The sequence below is a fragment of the Lissotriton helveticus genome, chromosome 3_1 (assembly GCF_964261635.1).
Source record: "Lissotriton helveticus chromosome 3_1, aLisHel1.1, whole genome shotgun sequence".
Classification (NCBI taxonomy): domain Eukaryota; kingdom Metazoa; phylum Chordata; class Amphibia; order Caudata; family Salamandridae; genus Lissotriton; species Lissotriton helveticus.
Genome location: NC_136061.1, coordinates 1,352,654,203 through 1,352,677,816, shown reverse-complemented (window position 1 = coordinate 1,352,677,816; position 23,614 = coordinate 1,352,654,203).

The window sequence follows — 23,614 nt, the reverse complement described above, 5'->3', positions numbered from 1 at the left end:
GATGCAGCCCTGATGTCTCTCATGATAGCAGGTGGTTAAGTAGAAATTCGCTGCTCGGCTGACCCTGCAGGAGCAAATGTATGCTAAAAATGTTCGTAGAATGAGATTTTCAGTGAAGAGCAGCCTGGCACATTTTAGCAAGTTTTACTTGTAAGTGGGGTTGGAAACGCTTTTCAGGCTCAATACTGGGCTCAAAAGATGCAGCCCTGAAGTCTCTCATGATAGTAGGTGGTTAAGTAGAAATTCGCTGCTCGGCTGATCCAGCAGGAGCAAACATATGCGAAAAATGTACGTAGAATGAGCTTTTTCAGTGAAGAGCAGCCAGGCACATTTTAGCAAGTTTTACTTGTAAGTGGGGTTGGAAACGCTTTTCAGGCTCAATACTGGGCTCTAAAGATGCAGCCCTGATGTCTCTCATGATAGCAGGTGGTTAAGTAGAAATTCGCTGCTCGGCTGACCCTGCAGGAGCAAACGTATGCTAAAAATGTTCGTAGAATGAGATTTTCAGTGCAGAGCAGCCAGGCACATTTTAGCAAGTTTTACTTGTAAGTGGGGTTGGAAACGCTTTTCAGGCTCAATACTGGGCTCAAAAGATGCAGCCCTGATGTCTCTTATGATAGCAGGTGGTTAAGTAGAAATTCGCTGCTCAGCTGATCCAGCAGGAGCAAACATATGCGAAAAATGTACGTAGAATGAGCTTTTTCAGTGAAGAGCAGCCAGGCACATTTCAGCAAGTTTTACTTGTAAGTGGGGTTGGAAACGCTTTTCAGGCTCAGTACTGGGCTCAAAAGATGCAGCCCTGATGTCTCTCATGATAGCAGGTGGTTAAGTAGAAATTCGCTGCTCGGCTGACCCTGCAGGATCAAACGTATGCTAAAAATGTTCGTAGAATGAGATTTTCAGTGAAGAGCAGCCAGGCACATTTTAGCAAGTTTTACTTGTAAGTGGGGTAGGAAACGCTTTTCAGGCTCAGTACTGGGCTCAAAAGATGCAGCCCTGATGTCTCTCATGATAGCAGGTGGTTAAGTAGAAATTCGCTGCTCGGCTGACCCTGCAGGAGCAAACATATGCTAAAAATGTACATAGAATGAGATTTTCAGTGAAGAGCAGCCAGGCACATTTTAGCAAGTTTTACTTGTAAGTGGGGTTGGAAACGCTTTTCAGGCTCAGTACTGGGCTCAAAAGATGCAGCCCTGATGTCTCTCATGATAGCAGGTGGTTAAGTAGAAATTCGCTGCTCGGCTGACCCGGCAGGAACAAACGTATGCCAAAAATGTACGTAGAATGAGATTTTCAGTGAATAGCAGCCAGGCACATTTTAGCAAGTTTTACTTGTAAGTGGGGTTGGAATTGCTTTTCAGGCTCAATACTGGGCTCAAAAGATGCAGCCCTGAAGTCTCTCATGATAGCAGGTGGTTAAGTAGAAATTCGCTGCTCGGCTGATCCAGCAGGAGCAAACGTATGCTAAAATTTTTCGTAGAATGAGCTTTTCAGTGAAGAGCAGCCAGGCACATTTTAGCAAGTTTTACTTGTATGTGGGGTTGGAAACGCTTTTCAGGCTCAGTACTATGCTCAAAAGATGCAGCCCTGATGTCTCTCATGATAGCAGGTGGTTAAGTAGAAACTCGCTGCTCGGCTGACCCAGCAGGACCAAACGTATGCTAAAAATGTTCGTAGAATGAGATTTTCAGTGAAGAGCAGCCAGGCACATTTTAGCAAGTTTTACTTGTAAGTGGGGTTGGAAAGGCTTTTCAGGCTCAATACTTGGCTCAAAAGATGCAGCCCTGATGTCTCTCATGATAGCAGGTGGTTAAGTAGAAATTCGCTGCTCGGCTGACCCTGCAGGAGCAAACGTATGCTAAAAATGTTCGTAGAATGAGATTTTCAGTGAAGAGCAGCCTGGCACATTTTAGCAAGTTTTACTTGTAAGTGGGGTTGGAAACGCTTTTCAGGCTCAATACTGGGCTCAAAAGATGCAGCCCTGATGTCTCTCATGATAGCAGGTGGTTAAGTAGAAATTCAAGGCTCGGCTGATCCAGCAGGAGCAAACATATGCGAAAAATGTACGTAGAATGAGCTTTTTCAGTGAAGAGCAGCCAGGAACATTTTAGCAAGTTTTACTTGTAAGTGGGGTTGGAAACGCTTTTCAGGCTCAGTACTGGGCTCAAAAGATGCAGCCCTGATGTCTCTCATGATAGCAGGTGGTTAAGTAGAAATTCGCTGCTCAGCTGACCCTGCAGGAGCAAACGTATGCTAAAAATGTTCGTAGAATGAGACTTTCAGTGAAGAGCAGCCAGGCACATTTTAGCATGTTTTACTTGTAAGTGGGGGTTGGAAACGCTTTTCCATACTCAATACTGGGCTCAAAAGATGCAGCCCTGATGTCTCTCATGATAGCAGGTGGTTAAGTAGAAATTCGCTGCTCGGCTGACCCTGCAGGAGCAAACATATGCTAAAAATGTTCGTAGAATGAGATTTTCAGTGAAGAGCAGCCTGGCACATTTTAGCAAGTTTTACTTGTAAGTGGGGTTGGAAACGCTTTTCAGGCTCAGTACTGGGCTCAAAAGATGCAGCCCTGATGTCTCTCATGATAGCAGGTGGTTAAGTAGAAATTCGCTGCTCGGCTGACCAGGCAGGAACAAACGTATGCCAAAAATGTACGTAGAATGAGATTTTCAGTGAATAGCAGCCAGGCACATTTTAGCAAGTTTTACTTGTAAGTGGGGATGGAAACGCTTTTTAGGCTCAGTACTGGGCTCAAAAGATGCAGCCCTGATGTCTCTCATGATAGCAGGTGGTTAAGTAGAAATTCGCTGCTCGGCTGACCCGGCAGGAGCAAAAGTATGCTAAAAATTTTCGTAGAATGAGCTTTTCAGTGAAGAGCAGCCAGGCACATTTTAGCAAGTTTTACTTGTATGTGGGGTTGGAAACGCTTTTCAGGCTCAGTACTGGGCTCAAAAGATGCAGCCCTGATGTCTCTCATGATAGCAGGTGGTTAAGTAGAAATTCGCTGCTCGGCTGACCCAGCAGGACCAAACGTATGCTAAAAATGTTCGTAGAATGAGATTTTCAGTGAAGAGCAGCCAGGCACATTTTAGCAAGTTTTACTTGTAAGTGGGGTTGGAAATGCTTTTCAGGCTCAATACTTGGCTCAAAAGATGCAGCCCTGATGTCTCTCATGATAGGAGGTGGTTAAGTAGAAATTCGCTGCTCGGCTGACCGTGCAGGAGCAAACGTATGCTAAAAATGTTCGTAGAATGAGATTTTCAGTGAAGAGCAGCCTGGCACATTTTAGCGAATTTTACTTGTAAGTGGGGTTGGAAACGCTTTTCAGGCTCAATACTGGGCTCTAAAGATGCAGCCCTGATGTCTCTCATGATAGCAGGTGGTTAAGTAGAAATTCGCTGCTCGGCTGACCCTGCAGGAGCAAAAGTATGCTAAAAATGTTCGTAGAATGAGATTTTCAGTGAAGAGCAGCCAGGCACATTTTAGCAAGTTTTACTTGTAAGTGGGGTTGGAAACGCTTTTCAGGCTCAGTACTATGCTCAAAAGATGCAGCCCTGATGTCTCTCATGATAGCAGGTGGTTAAGTAGAAATTCGCTGCTCGGCTGACCCTGCAGGAGCAAACGTATGCTAAAAATGTTCGTAGAATGAGATTTTCAGTGAAGAGCAGCCTGGCACATTTTAGCGAATTTTACTTGTAAGTGGGGTTGGAAACACTTTTCAGGCTCAATACTGGGCTCAAAAGATGCAGCCCTGATGTCTCTCATGATAGCAGGTGGTTAAGTAGAAATTCGCTGCTCGGCTGACCCTGCAGGAGCAAACGTATGCTAAAAATGTTCGTAGAATGAGATTTTCAGTGAAGAGCAGCCAGGCACATTTTAGCAAGTTTTACTTGTAAGTGGGGTTGGAAACGCTTTTCAGGCTCAGTACTGGGCTCAAAAGATGCAGCCCTGATGTCTCTTATGATAGCAGGTGGTTAAGTAGAAATTCGCTGCTCGGCTGACCCTGCAGGAGCAAAAGTATGCTAAAAATGTTCGTAGAATGAGATTTTCAGTGAAGAGCAGCCAGGCACATTTTAGCAAGTTTTACTTGTAAGTGGGGTTGGAAACGCTTTTCAGGCTCAGTACTGGGCTCAAAAGATGCAGCCCTGATGTCTCTCATGATAGCAGGTGGTTAAGTAGAATTCGCTGCTCGGTTGACCCTGCAGGAGCAAACTAATGCCAAAAATGTTCGTAGAATGAGATTTTCAGTGAAGAGCAGCCTGGCACATTTTAGCAAGTTTTACTTGTAAGGGGGGTTGGAAATGCTTTTCCATACTCAATACTGGGCTCAAAAGATGCAGCCCTGATGTCTCTCATGATAGCAGGTGGTTAAGTAGAAATTCGCTGCTCGGCTGATCCAGCAGGAGCAAACGTATGCTAAAAATGTTCGTAGAATGAGCTTTTCAGTGAAGAGCAGCCAGGCACATTTTAGCAAGTTTTACTTGTATGTGGGGTTGGAAACGCTTTTCAGGCTCAGTACTATGCTCAAAAGATGCAGCCCTGATGTCTCTCATGATAGCAGGTGGTTAAGTAGAAATTCGCTGCTCGGCTGACCCTGCAGGAGCAAACGTATGCTAAAAATGTTCGTAGAATGAGATTTTCAGTGAAGAGCAGCCTGGCACATTTTAGCGAATTTTACTTGTAAGTGGGATTGGAAACGCTTTTCAGGCTCAATACTGGGCTCAAAAGATGCAGCCCTGATGTCCCTCATGATAGCAGGTGGTTAAGTAGAAATTCGCTGCTCGGCTGACCCTGCAGGAGCAAACGTATGCTAAAAATGTTCGTAGAATGAGATTTTCAGTGAAGAGCAGCCTGGCACATTTTAGCAAGTTTTACTTGTAAGGGGGGTTGGAAACGCTTTTCCATACTCAATACTGGGCTCAAAAGATGCAGCCATGATGTCTCTCATGATAGCAGGGGGTTAAGTAGAAATTCGCTGCTCGGCTGATCCAGCAGGAGCAAACATATGCTAAAAATGTTCGTAGAATGAGCTTTTCAGTGAAGAGCAGCCAGGCACATTTTAGCAAGTTTTACTTGTATGTGGGGTTGGAAACGCTTTTCAGGCTCAGTACTATGCTCAAAAGATGCAGCCCTGATGTCTCTCATGATAGCAGGTGGTTAAGTAGAAATTTGCTGCTCGGCTGACCCAGCAGGACCAAACGTATGCTAAAAATGTTCGTAGAATGAGATTTTCAGTGAAGAGCAGCCAGGCACATTTTAGCAAGTTTTACTTGTAAGTGGGGTTGGAAACGCTTTTCAGGCTCAATACTTGGCTCAAAAGATGCAGCCCTGATGTCTCTCATGATAGCAGGTGGTTAAGTAGAAATTCGCTGCTCGGCTGACCCTGCAGGAGCAAACGTATGCTAAAAATGTTCGTAGAATGAGATTTTCAGTGAAGAGCAGCCTGGCACATTTTAGCAAGTTTTACTTGTAAGTGGGGTTGGAAACTCTTTTCAGGCTCAATACTGGGCTCAAAAGATGCAGCCCTGATGTCTCTCATGATAGCAGGTGGTTAAGTAGAAATTCGCTGCTCGGCTGATCCAGCAGGAGCAAACATATGCGAAAAATGTACGTAGAATGAGCTTTTTCAGTGAAGAGCAGCCAGGCACATTTTAGCAAGTTTTACTTGTAAGTGGGGTTGGAAACGCTTTTCAGGCTCAGTACTGGGCTCAAAAGATGCAGCCCTGATGTCTCTCATGATAGCAGGTGGTTAAGTAGAAATTCGCTGCTCGGCTGACCATGCAGGAGCAAACGTATGCTAAAAATGTACGTAGAATGAGATTTTCAGTGAAGAGCAGCCAGGCACATTTAAGCAAGTTTTACTTGTAAGTGGGGTTGGAAACGCTTTTCAGGCTCAATACTGGGCTCAAAAGATGCAGCCCTGATGTCTCTCATGACGCTTTTTAGGCTCAGTACTGGGCTCAAAAGATGCAGCCCTGATGTCTCTCATGATAGCAGGTGGTTAAGTAGAAATTCGCTGCTCGGCTGACCCTGCAGGAGCAAATGTATGCTAAAAATGTTCGTAGAATGAGATTTTCAGTGAAGAGCAGCCTGGCACATTTTAGCAAGTTTTACTTGTAAGTGGGGTTGGAAACGCTTTTCAGGCTCAATACTGGGCTCAAAAGATGCAGCCCTGATGTCTCTCATGATAGCAGGTGGTTAAGTAGAAATTCGCTGCTCGGCTGACCCTGCAGGAGCAAACGTATGCTAAAAATGTTCGTAGAATGAGATTTTCAGTGAAGAGCAGCCAGGCACATTTTAGCAAGTTTTACTTGTAAGTGGGGTTGGAAACGCTTTTCAGGCTCAATACTGGGCTCAAAAGATGCAGCCCTGATGTCTCTTATGATAGCAGGTGGTTAAGTAGAAATTCGCTGCTCAGCTGATCCAGCAGGAGCAAACATATGCGAAAAATGTACATAGAATGAGCTTTTTCAGTGAAGAGCAGCCAGGCACATTTTAGCAAGTTTTACTTGTAAGTGGGGTTGGAAACGCTTTTCAGGCTCAATACTGGGCTCAAAAGATGCAGCCCTGATGTCTCTCATGATAGCAGGTGGTTAAGTAGAAATTCGCTGCTCGGCTGACCCAGCAGGAGCAAACGTATGCTAAAAATGTTCGTAGAATGAGCTTTTCAGTGAAGAGCAGCCAGGCACATTTTAGCAAGTTTTACTTGTATGTGGGGTTGGAAACGCTTTTCAGGCTCAATACTTGGCTCAAAAGATGCAGCCCTGATGTCTCTCATGATAGCAGGTGGTTAAGTAGAAATTCGCTGCTCGGCTGACCCTGCAGGAGCAAACGTATGCTAAAAATGTTCGTAGAATGAGATTTTCAGTGAAGAGCAGCCTGGCACATTTTAGCGAATTTTACTTGTAAGTGGGGTTGGAAACGCTTTTCAGGCTCAATACTGGGCTCAAAAGATGCAGCCCTGATGTCTCTCATGATAGCAGGTGGTTAAGTAGAAATTCGTTGCTCGGCTGACCCTGCAGGAGCAAACGTATGCTAAAAAATGTTCGCAGAATGAGATTTTCAGTGAAGAGCAGCCAGGCACATTTTAGCAAGTTTTACTTGTAAGTGGGGTTGGAAACGCTTTTCAGGCTCAGTACTGGGCTCAAAAGATGCAGCCCTGATGTCTCTCATGATAGCAGGTGGTTAAGTAGAATTCGCTGCTCGGCTGACCCTGCAGGAGCAAACGTATGCCAAAAATGTTCGTAGAATGAGATTTTCAGTGAAGAGCAGCCTGGCACATTTTAGCAAGTTTTACTTGTAAGGGGGGTTGGAAACGCTTTTCCATACTCAATACTGGGCTCAAAAGATGCAGCCCTGATGTCTCTCATGATAGCAGGTGGTTAAGTAGAAATTCGTTGCTCGGCTTATCCAGCAGGAGCAAACGTATGCTAAAAATTTTCGTAGAATGAGCTTTTCAGTGAAGAGCAGCCAGGCACATTTTAGCAAGTTTTACTTGTATGTGGGGTTGGAAACGCTTTTCAGGCTCAGTACTATGCTCAAAAGATGCAGCCCTGATGTCTCTCATGATAGCAGGTGGTTAAGTAGAAACTCGCTGCTCGGCTGACCCAGCAGGACCAAACGTATGCTAAAAATGTTCGTAGAATGAGATTTTCAGTGAAGAGCAGCCAGGCACATTTTAGCAAGTTTTACTTGTAAGTGGGGTTGGAAACGCTTTTCAGGCTCAATACTTGGCTCAAAAGATGCAGCCCTGATGTCTCTCATGATAGCAGGTGGTTAAGTAGAAATTCGCTGCTCGGCTGACCCTGCAGGAGCAAACGTATGCTAAAAATGTTCGTAGAATGAGATTTTCAGTGAAGAGCAGCCTGGCACATTTTAGCAAGTTTTACTTGTAAGTGGGGTTGGAAACGCTTTTCAGGCTCAATACTGGGCTCAAAAGATGCAGCCCTGATGTCTCTCATGATAGCAGGTGGTTAAGTAGAAATTCAATGCTCGGCTGATCCAGCAGGAGCAAACATATGCGAAAAATGTACGTAGAATGAGCTTTTTCAGTGAAGAGCAGCCAGGAACATTTTAGCAAGTTTTACTTGTAAGTGGGGTTGGAAACGCTTTTCAGGCTCAGTACTGGGCTCAAAAGATGCAGCCCTGATGTCTCTCATGATAGCAGGTGGTTAAGTAGAAATTCGCTGCTCAGCTGACCCTGCAGGAGCAAACGTATGCTAAAAATGTTCGTAGAATGAGATTTTCAGTGAAGAGCAGCCAGGCACATTTTAGCATGTTTTACTTGTAAGTGGGGGTTGGAAACGCTTTTCCATACTCAATACTGGGCTCAAAAGATGCAGCCCTGATGTCTCTCATGATAGCAGGTGGTTAAGTAGAAATTCGCTGCTCGGCTGACCCTGCAGGAGCAAACATATGCTAAAAATGTTCGTAGAATGAGATTTTCAGTGAAGAGCAGCCTGGCACATTTTAGCAAGTTTTACTTGTAAGTGGGGTTGGAAACGCTTTTCAGGCTCAGTACTGGGCTCAAAAGATGCAGCCCTGATGTCTCTCATGATAGCAGGTGGTTAAGTAGAAATTCGCTGCTCGGCTGACCCTGCAGGAGCAAACGTATGCTAAAAATGTTCGTAGAATGAGATTTTCAGTGAAGAGCAGCCTGGCACATTTTAGCGAATTTTACTTGTAAGTGGGGTTGGAAACGCTTTTCAGGCTCAATACTGGGCTCAAAAGATGCAGCCCTGATGTCTCTCATGATAGCAGGTGGTTAAGTAGAAATTCGTTGCTCGGCTGACCCTGCAGGAGCAAACGTATGCTAAAAAATGTTCGCAGAATGAGATTTTCAGTGAAGAGCAGCCAGGCACATTTTAGCAAGTTTTACTTGTAAGTGGGGTTGGAAACGCTTTTCAGGCTCAGTACTGGGCTCAAAAGATGCAGCCCTGATGTCTCTCATGATAGCAGGTGGTTAAGTAGAATTCGCTGCTCGGCTGACCCTGCAGGAGCAAACGTATGCCAAAAATGTTCGTAGAATGAGATTTTCAGTGAAGAGCAGCCTGGCACATTTTAGCAAGTTTTACTTGTAAGGGGGGTTGGAAACGCTTTTCCATACTCAATACTGGGCTCAAAAGATGCAGCCCTGATGTCTCTCATGATAGCAGGTGGTTAAGTAGAAATTCGCTGCTCGGCTTATCCAGCAGGAGCAAACGTATGCTAAAAATTTTCGTAGAATGAGCTTTTCAGTGAAGAGCAGCCAGGCACATTTTAGCAAGTTTTACTTGTATGTGGGGTTGGAAACGCTTTTCAGCTCAGTACTATGCTCAAAAGATGCAGCCCTGATGTCTCTCATGATAGCAGGTGGTTAAGTAGAAACTCGCTGCTCGGCTGACCCAGCAGGACCAAACGTATGCTAAAAATGTTCGTAGAATGAGATTTTCAGTGAAGAGCAGCCAGGCACATTTTAGCAAGTTTTACTTGTAAGTGGGGTTGGAAACGCTTTTCAGGCTCAATACTTGGCTCAAAAGATGCAGCCCTGATGTCTCTCATGATAGCAGGTGGTTAAGTAGAAATTCGCTGCTCGGCTGACCCTGCAGGAGCAAACGTATGCTAAAAATGTTCGTAGAATGAGATTTTCAGTGAAGAGCAGCCTGGCACATTTTAGCAAGTTTTACTTGTAAGTGGGGTTGGAAACGCTTTTCAGGCTCAATACTGGGCTCAAAAGATGCAGCCCTGATGTCTCTCATGATAGCAGGTGGTTAAGTAGAAATTCAATGCTCGGCTGATCCAGCAGGAGCAAACATATGCGAAAAATGTACGTAGAATGAGCTTTTTCAGTGAAGAGCAGCCAGGAACATTTTAGCAAGTTTTACTTGTAAGTGGGGTTGGAAACGCTTTTCAGGCTCAGTACTGGGCTCAAAAGATGCAGCCCTGATGTCTCTCATGATAGCAGGTGGTTAAGTAGAAATTCGCTGCTCAGCTGACCCTGCAGGAGCAAACGTATGCTAAAAATGTTCGTAGAATGAGATTTTCAGTGAAGAGCAGCCAGGCACATTTTAGCATGTTTTACTTGTAAGTGGGGGTTGGAAACGCTTTTCCATACTCAATACTGGGCTCAAAAGATGCAGCCCTGATGTCTCTCATGATAGCAGGTGGTTAAGTAGAAATTCGCTGCTCGGCTGACCCTGCAGGAGCAAACATATGCTAAAAATGTTCGTAGAATGAGATTTTCAGTGAAGAGCAGCCTGGCACATTTTAGCAAGTTTTACTTGTAAGTGGGGTTGGAAACGCTTTTCAGGCTCAGTACTGGGCTCAAAAGATGCAGCCCTGATGTCTCTCATGATAGCAGGTGGTTAAGTAGAAATTCGCTGCTCGGCTGACCCTGCAGGAGCAAACGTATGCTAAAAATGTTCGTAGAATGAGATTTTCAGTGAAGAGCAGCCTGGCACATTTTAGCGAATTTTACTTGTAAGTGGGGTTGGAAACGCTTTTCAGGCTCAATACTGGGCTCAAAAGATGCAGCCCTGATGTCTCTCATGATAGCAGGTGGTTAAGTAGAAATTCGCTGCTCGGCTGACCCTGCAGGAGCAAAAGTATGCTAAAAATGTTCGTAGAATGAGATTTTCAGTGAAGAGCAGCCAGGCACATTTTAGCAAGTTTTACTTTTAAGTGGGGTTGGAAACGCTTTTCAGGCTCAGTACTGGGCTCAAAAGATGCAGCCCTGATGTCTCTCATGATAGCAGGTGGTTAAGTAGAATTCGCTGCTCGGTTGACCCTGCAGGAGCAAACTTATGCCAAAAATGTTCGTAGAATGAGATTTTCAGTGAAGAGCAGCCTGGCACATTTTAGCAAGTTTTACTTGTAAGGGGGGTTGGAAATGCTTTTCCATACTCAATACTGGGCTCAAAAGATGCAGCCCTGATGTCTCTCATGATAGCAGGTGGTTAAGTAGAAATTCGCTGCTTGGCTGATCCAGCAGGAGCAAACGTATGCCAAAAATGTTCGTAGAATGAGCTTTTCAGTGAAGAGCAGCCAGGCACATTTTAGCAAGTTTTACTTGTATGTGGGGTTGGAAACGCTTTTCAGGCTCAGTACTATGCTCAAAAGATGCAGCCCTGATGTCTCTCATGATAGCAGGTGGTTAAGTAGAAATTCGCTGCTCGGCTGACCCTGCAGGAGCAAACGTATGCTAAAAATTTTCGTAGAATGAGATTTTCAGTGAAGAGCAGCCTGGCACATTTTAGCGAATTTTACTTGTAAGTGGGGTTGGAAACGCTTTTCAGGCTCAATACTGGGCTCAAAAGATGCAGCCCTGATGTCTCTCATGATAGCAGGTGGTTAAGTAGAAATTCGCTGCTCGGCTGACCCTGCAGGAGCAAACGTATGCTAAAAATGTTCGTAGAATGAGATTTTCAGTGAAGAGCAGCCTGGCACATTTTAGCAAGTTTTACTTGTAAGGGGGGTTGGAAACGCTTTTCCATACTCAATACTGGGCTCAAAAGATGCAGCCATGCTGTCTCTCATGATAGCAGGTGGTTAAGTAGAAATTCGCTGCTCGGCTGATCCAGCAGGAGCAAACATATGCTAAAAATGTTCGTAGAATGAGCTTTTCAGTGAAGAGCAGCCAGGCACATTTTAGCAAGTTTTACTTGTATGTGGGGTTGGAAACGCTTTTCAGGCTCAGTACTATGCTCAAAAGATGCAGCCCTGATGTCTCTCATGATAGCAGGTGGTTAAGTAGAAATTTGCTGCTCCGCTGACCCAGCAGGACCAAACGTATGCTAAAAATGTTCGTAGAATGAGATTTTTAGTGAAGAGCAGCCAGGCACATTTTAGCAAGTTTTACTTGTAAGTGGGGTTGGAAACGCTTTTCAGGCTCAATACTTGGCTCAAAAGATGCAGCCCTGATGTCTCTCATGATAGCAGGTGGTTAAGTAGAAATTCGCTGCTCGGCTGACCCTGCAGGAGCAAACGTATGCTAAAAATGTTCGTAGAATGAGATTTTCAGTGAAGAGCAGCCTGGCACATTTTAGCAAGTTTTACTTGTAAGTGGGGTTGGAAACGCTTTTCAGGCTCAATACTGGGCTCAAAAGATGCAGCCCTGATGTCTCTCATGATAGCAGGTGGTTAAGTAGAAATTCGCTGCTCGGCTGATCCAGCAGGAGCAAACATATGCGAAAAATGTACGTAGAATGAGCTTTTTCAGTGAAGAGCAGCCAGGCACATTTTAGCAAGTTTTACTTGTAAGTGGGGTTGGAAACGCTTTTCAGGCTCAGTACTGGGCTCAAAAGATGCAGCCCTGATGTCTCTCATGATAGCAGGTGGTTAAGTAGAAATTCGCTGCTCGGCTGACCATGCAGGAGCAAACGTATGCTAAAAATGTACGTAGAATGAGATTTTCAGTGAAGAGCAGCCAGGCACATTTAAGCAAGTTTTACTTGTAAGTGGGGTTGGAAACGCTTTTCAGGCTCAATACTGGGCTCAAAAGATGCAGCCCTGATGTCTCTCATGACGCTTTTTAGGCTCAGTACTGGGCTCAAAAGATGCAGCCCTGATGTCTCTCATGATAGCAGGTGGTTATGTAGAAATTCGCTGCTCGGCTGACCCTGCAGGAGCAAACATATGCGAAAAATGTTCGTAGAATGAGATTTTCAGTGAAGAGCAGCCAGGCACATTTTAGCAAGTTTTACTTGTAAGTGGGGTTGGAAACGCTTTTCAGGCTCAATACTGGGCTCAAAAGATGCAGCCCTGATGTCTCTTATGATAGCAGGTGGTTAAGTAGAAATTCGCTGCTCGGCTGATCCAGCAGGAGCAAACATATGCGAAAAATGTACGTAGAATGAGCTTTTTCAGTGAAGAGCAGCCAGGCACATTTTAGCAAGTTTTACTTGTAAGTGGGGTTGGAAACGCTTTTCAGGCTCAGTACTGGGCTCAAAAGATGCAGCCCTGATGTCTCTCATGATAGCAGGTGGTTAAGTAGAAATTCGCTGCTCGGCTGACCCTGCAGGATCAAACGTATGCTAAAAATGTTCGTAGAATGAGATTTTCAGTGAAGAGCAGCCAGGCACATTTTAGCAAGTTTTACTTGTAAGTGGGGTAGGAAACGCTTTTCAGGCTCAGTACTGGGCTCAAAAGATGCAGCCCTGATGTCTCTCATGATAGCAGGTGGTTAAGTAGAAATTCGCTGCTCGGCTGACCCTGCAGGAGCAAACATATGCTAAAAATGTACATAGAATGAGATTTTCAGTGAAGAGCAGCCAGGCACATTTTAGCAAGTTTTACTTGTAAGTGGGGTTGGAAACGCTTTTCAGGCTCAGTACTGGGCTCAAAAGATGCAGCCCTGATGTCTCTCATGATAGCAGGTGGTTAAGTAGAAATTTGCTGCTCGGCTGACCCGGCAGGAACAAACGTATGCCAAAAATGTACGTAGAATGAGATTTTCAGTGAATAGCAGCCAGGCACATTTTAGCAAGTTTTACTTGTAAGTGGGGTTGGAAACGCTTTTCAGGCTCAATACTGGGCTCAAAAGATGCAGCCCTGAAGTCTCTCATGATAGCAGGTGGTTAAGTAGAAATTCGCTGCTCGGCTGATCCAGCAGGAGCAAACATATGCGAAAAATGTACGTAGAATGAGCTTTTTCAGTGAAGAGCAGCCAGGCACATTTTAGCAAGTTTTACTTGTAAGTGGGGTTGGAAACGCTTTTCAGGCTCAATACTGGGCTCAAAAGATGCAGCCCTGATGTCTCTCATGATAGCAGGTGGTTAAGTAGAAATTTGCTGCTCGGCTGACCCTGCAGGAGCAAACGTATGCTAAAAATTTTCGTAGAATGAGATTTTCAGTGAAGAGCAGCCAGGCACATTTTAGCAAGTTTTACTTGTATGTGGGGTTGGAAACGCTTTTCAGGCTCAGTACTATGCTCAAAAGATGCAGCCCTGATGTCTCTCATGATAGCAGGTGGTTAAGTAGAAATTCGCTGCTCGGCTGACCCTGCAGGAGCAAACGTATGCTAAAAATGTTCGTAGAATGAGATTTTCAGTGAAGAGCAGCCTGGCACATTTTAGCGAATTTTACTTGTAAGTGGGGTTGGAAACGCTTTTCAGGCTCAATACTGGGCTCAAAAGATGCAGCCCTGATGTCTCTCATGATAGCAGGTGGTTAAGTAGAAATTCGCTGCTCGGCTGACCCTGCAGGAGCAAACGTATGCTAAAAATGTTCGTAGAATAAGATTTTCAGTGAAGAGCAGCCAGGCACATTTTAGCAAGTTTTTCTTGTAAGTGGGGTTGGAAACGCTTTTCAGGCTCAGTACTGGGCTCAAAAGATGCAGCCCTGATGTCTCTCATGATAGCAGGTGGTTAAGTAGAATTCGCTGCTCGGTTGACCCTGCAGGAGCAAACTTATGCCAAAAATGTTCGTAGAATGAGATTTTCAGTGAAGAGCAGCCTGGCACATTTTAGCAAGTTTTACTTGTAAGGGGGGTTGGAAATGCTTTTCCATACTCAATACTGGGCTCAAAAGATGCAGCCCTGATGTCTCTCATGATAGCAGGTGGTTAAGTAGAAATTCGCTGCTCGGCTGATCCAGCAGGAGCAAACGTATGCTAAAAATGTTCGTAGAATGAGCTTTTCAGTGAAGAGCAGCCAGGCACATTTTAGCAAGTTTTACTTGTATGTGGGGTTGGAAACGCTTTTCAGGCTCAGTACTATGCTCAAAAGATGCAGCCCTGATGGCTCTCATGATAGCAGGTGGTTAAGTAGAAATTCGCTGCTCGGCTGACCCTGCAGGAGCAAACGTATGCTAAAAATGTTCGTAGAATGAGATTTTCAGTGAAGAGCAGCCTGGCACATTTTAGCGAATTTTACTTGTAATTGGGGTTGGAAACGCTTTTCAGGCTCAATACTGGGCTCAAAAAATGCAGCCCTGATGTCTCTCATGATAGCAGGTGGTTAAGTAGAAATTCGCTGCTCGGCTGACCCTGCAGGAGCAAACGTATGCTAAAAATGTTCGTAGAATGAGATTTTCAGTGAAGAGCAGCCTGGCACATTTTAGCAAGTTTTACTTGTAAGGGGGGTTGGAAACGCTTTTCCATACTCAATACTGGGCTCAAAAGATGCAGCCATGATGTCTCTCATGATAGCAGGTGGTTAAGTAGAAATTCGCTGCTCGGCTGATCCAGCAGGAGCAAACATATGCTAAAAATGTTCGTAGAATGAGCTTTTCAGTGAAGAGCAGCCAGGCACATTTTAGCAAGTTTTACTTGTATGTGGGGTTGGAAACGCTTTTCAGGCTCAGTACTATGCTCAAAAGATGCAGCCCTGATGTCTCTCATGATAGCAGGTGGTTAAGTAGAAATTCGCTGCTCGGCTGACCCAGCAGGACCAAACGTATGCTAAAAATGTTCGTAGAATGAGATTTTCAGTGAAGAGCAGCCAGGCACATTTTAGCAAGTTTTACTTGTAAGCAGTGTTCCCCCTTATGTGCGCGCCTGGGCGCGCGCCCACGTCTGTACTCCCGAGCACGCAGTGCTGCGTGTGGAGCGCGCACCCACAACATATCATGGAGAGCATTTTCGCCGCCGCTTTTGTAACGCTAGCGGCGTGAAAATGGTCATTTCCTGGCTCCTGCACTTACTGCTGTACTTACTTCTTAATGAAGCACGGCTGGGGGCTGTTTGTCAGCCTTTGTGAAAATGTTTGTTAATTGCAGCATCGTCAATTCTGCAATTAACAATTATTTTCACAATGGCCAACACAATCAGCCCCCAGCCGTGCTCCTTTAAGAGACGAAATTCAATCGACGGTATTGTCTCTGATGTTGCAGTTGGTGTGAAGAGATCTGCTTTCAGGAAGTGTGCTTTTGAAACGCGTAGGCAGAGGATTGCTAGCAGCTACGCACCTTGCACCAATAGATGAACCTTTATCCCGTGATCACAGAGTTTTACATCCTTAGCTACTAGCTAGCCATCACTGCGACCAATTGTTAAATTGCTCCTCCGACGTGTTAGTCCGAAATACACCGCAAGCATGTCAGTTCTCAAAGTTTATTTTCTTAGTAAAAAGAATGAAAAAGATGTTAGTCCCATGTAACCGCCTCTGTACCCTTGGCAGTTATCCTATTTTATCGGCTCATTCCCAGTGTTGACCTGAATGAAACCACCGTCCCGCGCCAAAAACACTAACCCATTGCGCCTCCAATAGTGCAGTGTCTTTCGCCCTCTCTCCACGGGGCATGCTCACGCTGCCACCGTCCCCCCTCTACAACTGGCACCTGGATCATTCCGATGTATGAGGACAGGGCCACTTAACTAGTTCTCTGTGGCAGCGGGCAACTGACATACTTTTTTACTCCCCTGTTAGCGATGCCGCAGAGTCACCGCCAGCCCCGCAGCCATCTGCCGGTTTCTACCAAGCGTCCCTCAATCACTGCCATAAAGAGAATCACTCTAGAAACTACACAGGGTGATTTTTTTAAACCATGAAGCCAGCTTTTCATTTTCTTCTGAAGAGCAAGATTAATGTCAGGGTATTTCAGTGCAGGTTGTTGTGTTTCTAGAAGAATCTGAGATTATACTAGTTAATAGCTTATTTGTTTATAAATGTTTGAGCCTTTCATACCTGAAAGACGTGTAAACAAGTAACTTATCTGAGGGAAGGTTTTGAACACTTAAAGAATTACATATACGTCTCTTTTAGGGCTTCCAGTTACAGCTGTTTCAGGAACTCCAAGTCCCATGGGTATTCCTAATGCTGCTGTGGCAGCTCATGCTGCTGGTCGTGCTGGTATGGGTGGAATGACTCCTGGAGTCTACACAGTACTCTTGGTTAGCAATCTAAATGAAGAGATGGTTTCGCCCCAAAGTCTGTTACCCTCTTCAGTATTTATGGGGATGTGCAGCGTGTGGAGATTTTATACAATAAGAAAGACAGTTCTTTCATACAGATGGCTGATGCAAACCAACCTCAACTTGCAATGAGTCATCTTAAGGGTCAAAAAATGTATGGAAAGATAATTCGAGTAACTCTCTCGAAGCATCAGACAGTGCAGCAGTGCAACTGCTCAAAGCCTTTGGTGTAACTTCAGAGGACTTTTTATACTTTTTCCACAGTCTCGTCATTTCAGAACTGAGGCATTTTCGATATTATATTCAACAAAGCCATAGTTGTTGGTTGTTTATCTTATGCAACTAACAACGATTGACAAAGTCAATAGTCCTGGCATGTTGTAGGTATAAAGTTACTTGTATTATATATCTGGATGCAATGCAATGACAGAGGCAGCACAATAACAGCCGGGTGGCACGCTATGCTAGGCACAGATTATTATCTTACGTGTTTTTAACCCACGCCCTTAATTACATCAGGCACGCCCCTTTGAGAGACCCCCCAGTTTTTTCATCCAACTTAAAGCCCTGAGCAAGCCTAAAACCACCATGTGTGCTTTCAGAATCACTGACATATATTAGTGACTCTGAATGCACACATGCGTATCCAGAAAACCATCTTTAGAGCTGATAAGTAAACTCATGATTATCAGTTTTAAAGAGTGGCGTACCCCGCCTTGGTAGAGCCAGATCTGTACTGCAGAGAGTCTTGCCCTGATGACCTTGAATAATTCTCAAACAGATTATCGCAAATAGCATTTTCCTCCCATTTATTTTTGTTCTGGGTAATGAGTGAGATTGTATTACAGACATTTTATGACAAATGTGTTTTTGTTTCATGCAACATCTATAAAAAATATTATTTTAGATCCAAAAAGGTACTCAGATATGAAAAATGGGAGGATGTCACAGTGATTATTTGCAGTAGAATTAGTGGATTTCTATTGTGTTACAATATTGGAAAAATACATCACTATCCTTAAATATTAACTATAAACACTTTTGGAATTTGAACCAGTGTGTCTGTGCACTGTTTGTGATCTGGTCAAAAGGACAATAGAAAGGTGAAACTGGATTGTAAATTCAAAGCTGATCCGCACAGAGGCCCCCAAAATACATTTGGCCCAGGGCCCTCAAAATCATTAAGATGCCCCTGAGCTGCCGCTGTGTAGTTAGTTAGGAAAGAAGAGGTTCACTGGCACTGTGGAAGGAGGCCTCTTGCCCCGGTTTCCTAATATATATTAGTGTTGCTTTGTCGTGGTTGCAGATGCTCTGCACTGCACTTTCTCATTTCGAACATGATACAACCATTTAACTGCACACTCAAGCAGGAACCCCTGTGTCAGACCCCTGTCGCTGCACCCACACATGTTGGGTTCTTGGCGCACATTGCTGTGGCTGGAGCGCCCAGAGACCTCACACTGCCGCACACAGAGGAAAAAAATTAGAGGGAACATTGCTTGTAAGTGGGGTTGGAAACGCTTTTCAGGCTCAATACTTGGCTCAAAAGATGCAGCCCTGATGTCTCTCATGATAGCAGGTGGTTAAGTAGAAATTCGCTGCTCGGCTGACCCTGCAGGAGCAAACGTATGCTAAAAATGTTCGTAGAATGAGATTTTCAGTGAAGAGCAGCCTGGCACATTTTAGCAAGTTTTACTTGTAAGTGGGGTTGGAAACGCTTTTCAGGCTCAATACTGGGCTCAAAAGATGCAGCCCTGATGTCTCTCATGATAGCAGGTGGTTAAGTAGAAATTCGCTGCTCGGCTGATCCAGCAGGAGCAAACATATGCGAAAAATGTACGTAGAATGAGCTTTTTCAGTGAAGAGCAGCCAGGCACATTTTAGCAAGTTTTACTTGTAAGTGGGGTTGGAAACGCTTTTCAGGCTCAGTACTGGGCTCAAAAGATGCAGCCCTGATGTCTCTCATGATAGCAGGTGGTTAAGTAGAAATTCGCTGCTCGGCTGACCATGCAGGAGCAAACGTATGCTAAAAATGTACGTAGAATGAGATTTTCAGTGAAGAGCAGCCAGGCACATTTAAGCAAGTTTTACTTGTAAGTGGGGTTGGAAACGCTTTTCAGGCTCAATACTGGGCTCAAAAGATGCAGCCCTGATGTCTCTCATGACGCTTTTTAGGCTCAGTACTGGGCTCAAAAGATGCAGCCCTGATGTCTCTCATGATAGCAGGTGGTTAAGTAGAAATTCGCTGCTCGGCTGACCCTGCAGGAGCAAATGTATGCTAAAAATGTTCGTAGAATGAGATTTTCAGTGAAGAGCAGCCTGGCACATTTTAGCAAGTTTTACTTGTAAGTGGGGTTGGAAACGCTTTTCAGGCTCAATACTGGGCTCAAAAGATGCAGCCCTGAAGTCTCTCATGATAGCAGGTGGTTAAGTAGAAATTCGCTGCTCGGCTGATCCAGCAGGAGCAAACATATGCAAAAAATGTACGTAGAATGAGCTTTTTCAGTGAAGAGCAGCCAGGCACATTTTAGCAAGTTTTACTTGTAAGTGGGGTTGGAAACGCTTTTCAGGCTCAATACTGGGCTCAAAAGATGCAGCCCTGATGTCTCTCATGATAGCAGGTGGTTAAGTAGAAATTTGCTGCTCGGCTGACCCTGCAGGAGCAAACGTATGCTAAAAATGTTCGTAGAATGAGATTTTCAGTGAAGAGCAGCCAGGCACATTTTAGCAAGTTTTACTTGTATGTGGGGTTGGAAACGCTTTTCAGGCTCAGTACTATGCTCAAAAGATGCAGCCCTGATGTCTCTCATGATAGCAGGTGGTTAAGTAGAAATTCGCTGCTCGGCTGACCCTGCAGGAGCAAACGTATGCTAAAAATGTTCGTAGAATGAGATTTTCAGTGAAGAGCAGCCTGGCACATTTTAGCGAATTTTACTTGTAAGTGGGGTTGGAAACGCTTTTCAGGCTCAATACTGGGCTCAAAAGATGCAGCCCTGATGTCTCTCATGATAGCAGGTGGTTAAGTAGAAATTCGCTGCTCGGCTGACCCTGCAGGAGCAAACGTATGCTAAAAATGTTCGTAGAATGAGATTTTCAGTGAAGAGCAGCCAGGCACATTTTAGCAAGTTTTACTTGTAAGTGGGGTTGGAAACGCTTTTCAGGCTCAGTACTGGGCTCAAAAGATGCAGCCCTGATGTCTCTTATGATAGCAGGTGGTTAAGTAGAAATTCGCTGCTCGGCTGACCCTGCAGGAGCAAAAGTATGCTAAAAATGTTCGTAGAATGAGCTTTTTCAGTGAAGAGCAGCCAGGCACATTTTAGCAAGTTTTACTTGTAAGTGGGGTTGGAAACGCTTTTCAGGCTCAGTACTGGGCTCAAAAGATGCAGCCCTGATGTCTCTCATGATAGCAGGTGGTTAAGTAGAATTCGCTGCTCGGTTGACCCTGCAGGAGCAAACTTATGCCAAAAATGTTCGTAGAATGAGATTTTCAGTGAAGAGCAGCCTGGCACATTTTAGCAAGTTTTACTTGTAAGGGGGGTTGGAAACGCTTTTCAGGCTCAATACTGGGCTCAAAAGATGCAGCCCTGATGTCTCTCATGACGCTTTTTAGGCTCAGTACTGGGCTCAAAAGATGCAGCCCTGATGTCTCTCATGATAGCAGGTGGTTAAGTTGAAATTCGCTGCTCGGCTGACCCTGCAGGAGCAAATGTATGCTAAAAATGTTCGTAGAATGAGATTTTCAGTGAAGAGCAGCCTGGCACATTTTAGCAAGTTTTACTTGTAAGTGGGGTTGGAAACGCTTTTCAGGCTCAATACTGGGCTCAAAAGATGCAGCCCTGAAGTCTCTCATGATAGTAGGTGGTTAAGTAGAAATTCGCTGCTCGGCTGATCCAGCAGGAGCAAACATATGCGAAAAATGTACGTAGAATGAGCTTTTTCAGTGAAGAGCAGCCAGGCACATTTTAGCAAGTTTTACTTGTAAGTGGGGTTGGAAACGCTTTTCAGGCTCAATACTGGGCTCAAAAGATGCAGCCCTGATGTCTCTCATGATAGCAGGTGGTTAAGTAGAAATTCGCTGCTCGGCTGACCCTGCAGGAGCAAACGTATGCTAAAAATGTTCGTAGAATGAGATTTTCAGTGAAGAGCAGCCAGGCACATTTTAGCAAGTTTTACTTGTAAGTGGGGTTGGAAACGCTTTTCAGGCTCAATACTGGGCTCAAAAGATGCAGCCCTGATGTCTCTCATGATAGCAGGTGGTTAAGTAGAAATTCGCTGCTCGGCTGACCCTGCAGGAGCAAACGTATGCTAAAAATGTTCGTAGAATGAGATTTTCAGTGAAGAGCAGCCAGGCACATTTTAGCAAGTTTTACTTGTAAGTGGGGTTGGAAACGCTTTTCAGGCTCAATACTGGGCTCAAAAGATGCAGCCCTGATGTCTCTTATGATAGCAGGTGGTTAAGTAGAAATTCGCTGCTCAGCTGATCCAGCAGGAGCAAACATATGCGAAAAATGTACGTAGAATGAGCTTTTTCAGTGAAGAGCAGCCAGGCACATTTTAGCAAGTTTTACTTGTAAGTGGGGTTGGAAACGCTTTTCAGGCTCAGTACTGGGCTCAAAAGATGCAGCCCTGATGTCTCTCATGATAGCAGGTGGTTAAGTAGAAATTCGCTGCTCGGCTGACCCTGCAGGATCAAACGTATGCTAAAAATGTTCGTAGAATGAGATTTTCAGTGAAGAGCAGCCAGGCACATTTTAGCAAGTTTTACTTGTAAGTGGGGTAGGAAACGCTTTTCAGGCTCAGTACTGGGCTCAAAAGATGCAGCCCTGATGTCTCTTATGATAGCAGGTGGTTAAGTAGAAATTCGCTGCTCAGCTGATCCAGCAGGAGCAAACATATGCGAAAAATGTACGTAGAATGAGCTTTTTCAGTGAAGAGCAGCCAGGCACATTTTAGCAAGTTTTACTTGTAAGTGGGGTTGGAAACGCTTTTCAGGCTCAGTACTGGGCTCAAAAGATGCAGCCCTGATGTCTCTCATGATAGCAGGTGGTTAAGTAGAAATTCGCTGCTCGGCTGACCCTGCAGGATCAAACGTATGCTAAAAATGTTCGTAGAATGTGATTTCAGTGAAGAGCAGCCAGGCACATTTTAGCAAGTTTTACTTGTAAGTGGGGTAGGAAACGCTTTTCAGGCTCAGTACTGGGCTCAAAAGATGCAGCCCTGATGTCTCTCATGATAGCAGGTGGTTAAGTAGAAATTTGCTGCTCGGCTGACCCAGCAGGACCAAACGTATGCTAAAAATGTTCGTAGAATGAGATTTTCAGTGAAGAGCAGCCAGGCACATTTTAGCAAGTTTTACTTGTAAGGTGGGTTGGAAACGCTTTTCAGGCTCAATACTTGGCTCAAAAGATGCAGCCCTGATGTCTCTCATGATAGCAGGTGGTTAAGTAGAAATTTGCTGCTCGGCTGACCCAGTAGGACCAAACGTATGCTAAAAATGTTTGTAGATTGAGATTTTCAGTGAAGAGCAGCCAGGCACATTTTAGCAAGTTTTACTTGTAAGTGGGGTTGGAAACGCTTTTCAGGCTCAGTACTGGGCTCAAAAGATGCAGCCCTGATGTCTCTCATGATAGCAGGTGGTTAAGTAGAAATTCGCTGCTCGGCTGACCCTGCAGGATCAAACGTATGCTAAAAATGTTTGTAGAATGAGATTTTCAGTGAAGAGCAGCCAGGCACATTTTAGCAAGTTTTACTTGTAAGTGGGGTTGGAAACGCTCTTCAGGCTCAATACTGGGCTCAAAAGATGCAGCCCTGATGTCTCTTATGATAGCAGGTGGTTAAGTAGAAATTCGCTGCTCGGCTGATCCAGCAGGAGCAAACGTATGCGAAAAATGTACGTAGAATGAGCTTTTTCAGTGAAGAGCAGCCAGGCACATTTTAGCAAGTTTTACTTGTAAGTGGGGTTGGAAACGCTTTTCAGGCTCAGTACTGGGCTCAAAAGATGCAGCCCTGATGTCTCTCATGATAGCAGGTGGTTAAGTAGAAATTCGCTGCTCGGCTGACCCTGCAGGATCAAACGTATGCTAAAAATGTTCGTAAAATGTGATTTCAGTGAAGAGCAGCCAGGCACATTTTAGCAAGTTTTACTTGTAAGTGGGGTAGGAAACGCTTTTCAGGCTCAGTACTGGGCTCAAAAGATGCAGCCCTGATGTCTCTCATGATAGCAGGTGGTTAAGTAGAAATTCGCTGCTCGGCTGACCCAGCAGGACCAAACGTATGCTAAAAATGTTCGTAGAATGAGATTTTCAGTGAAGAGCAGCCAGGCACATTTTAGCAAGTTTTACTTGTAAGGTGGGTTGGAAACGCTTTTCAGGCTCAATACTTGGCTCAAAAGATGCAGCCCTGATGTCTCTCATGATAGCAGGTGGTTAAGTAGAAATTTGCTGCTCGGCTGACCCTGCAGGAGCAAACGTATGCTAACAATGTTCATAGAATGAGATTTTCAGTGAAGAGCAGCCTGGCACATTTTAGCAAGTTTTACTTGTAAGTGGGGTTGGAAACGCTTTTCAGGCTCAATACTGGGCTCAAAAGATGCAGCCCTGATGTCTCTCATGATAGCAGGTGGTTAAGTAGAAATTCGCTGCTCGGCTGACCCAGCAGGACCAAACGTATGCTAAAAATGTTTGTAGATTGAGATTTTCAGTGAAGAGCAGCCAGGCACATTTTAGCAAGTTTTACTTGTAAGTGGGGTTGGAAACGCTTTTCAGGCTCAGTACTGGGCTC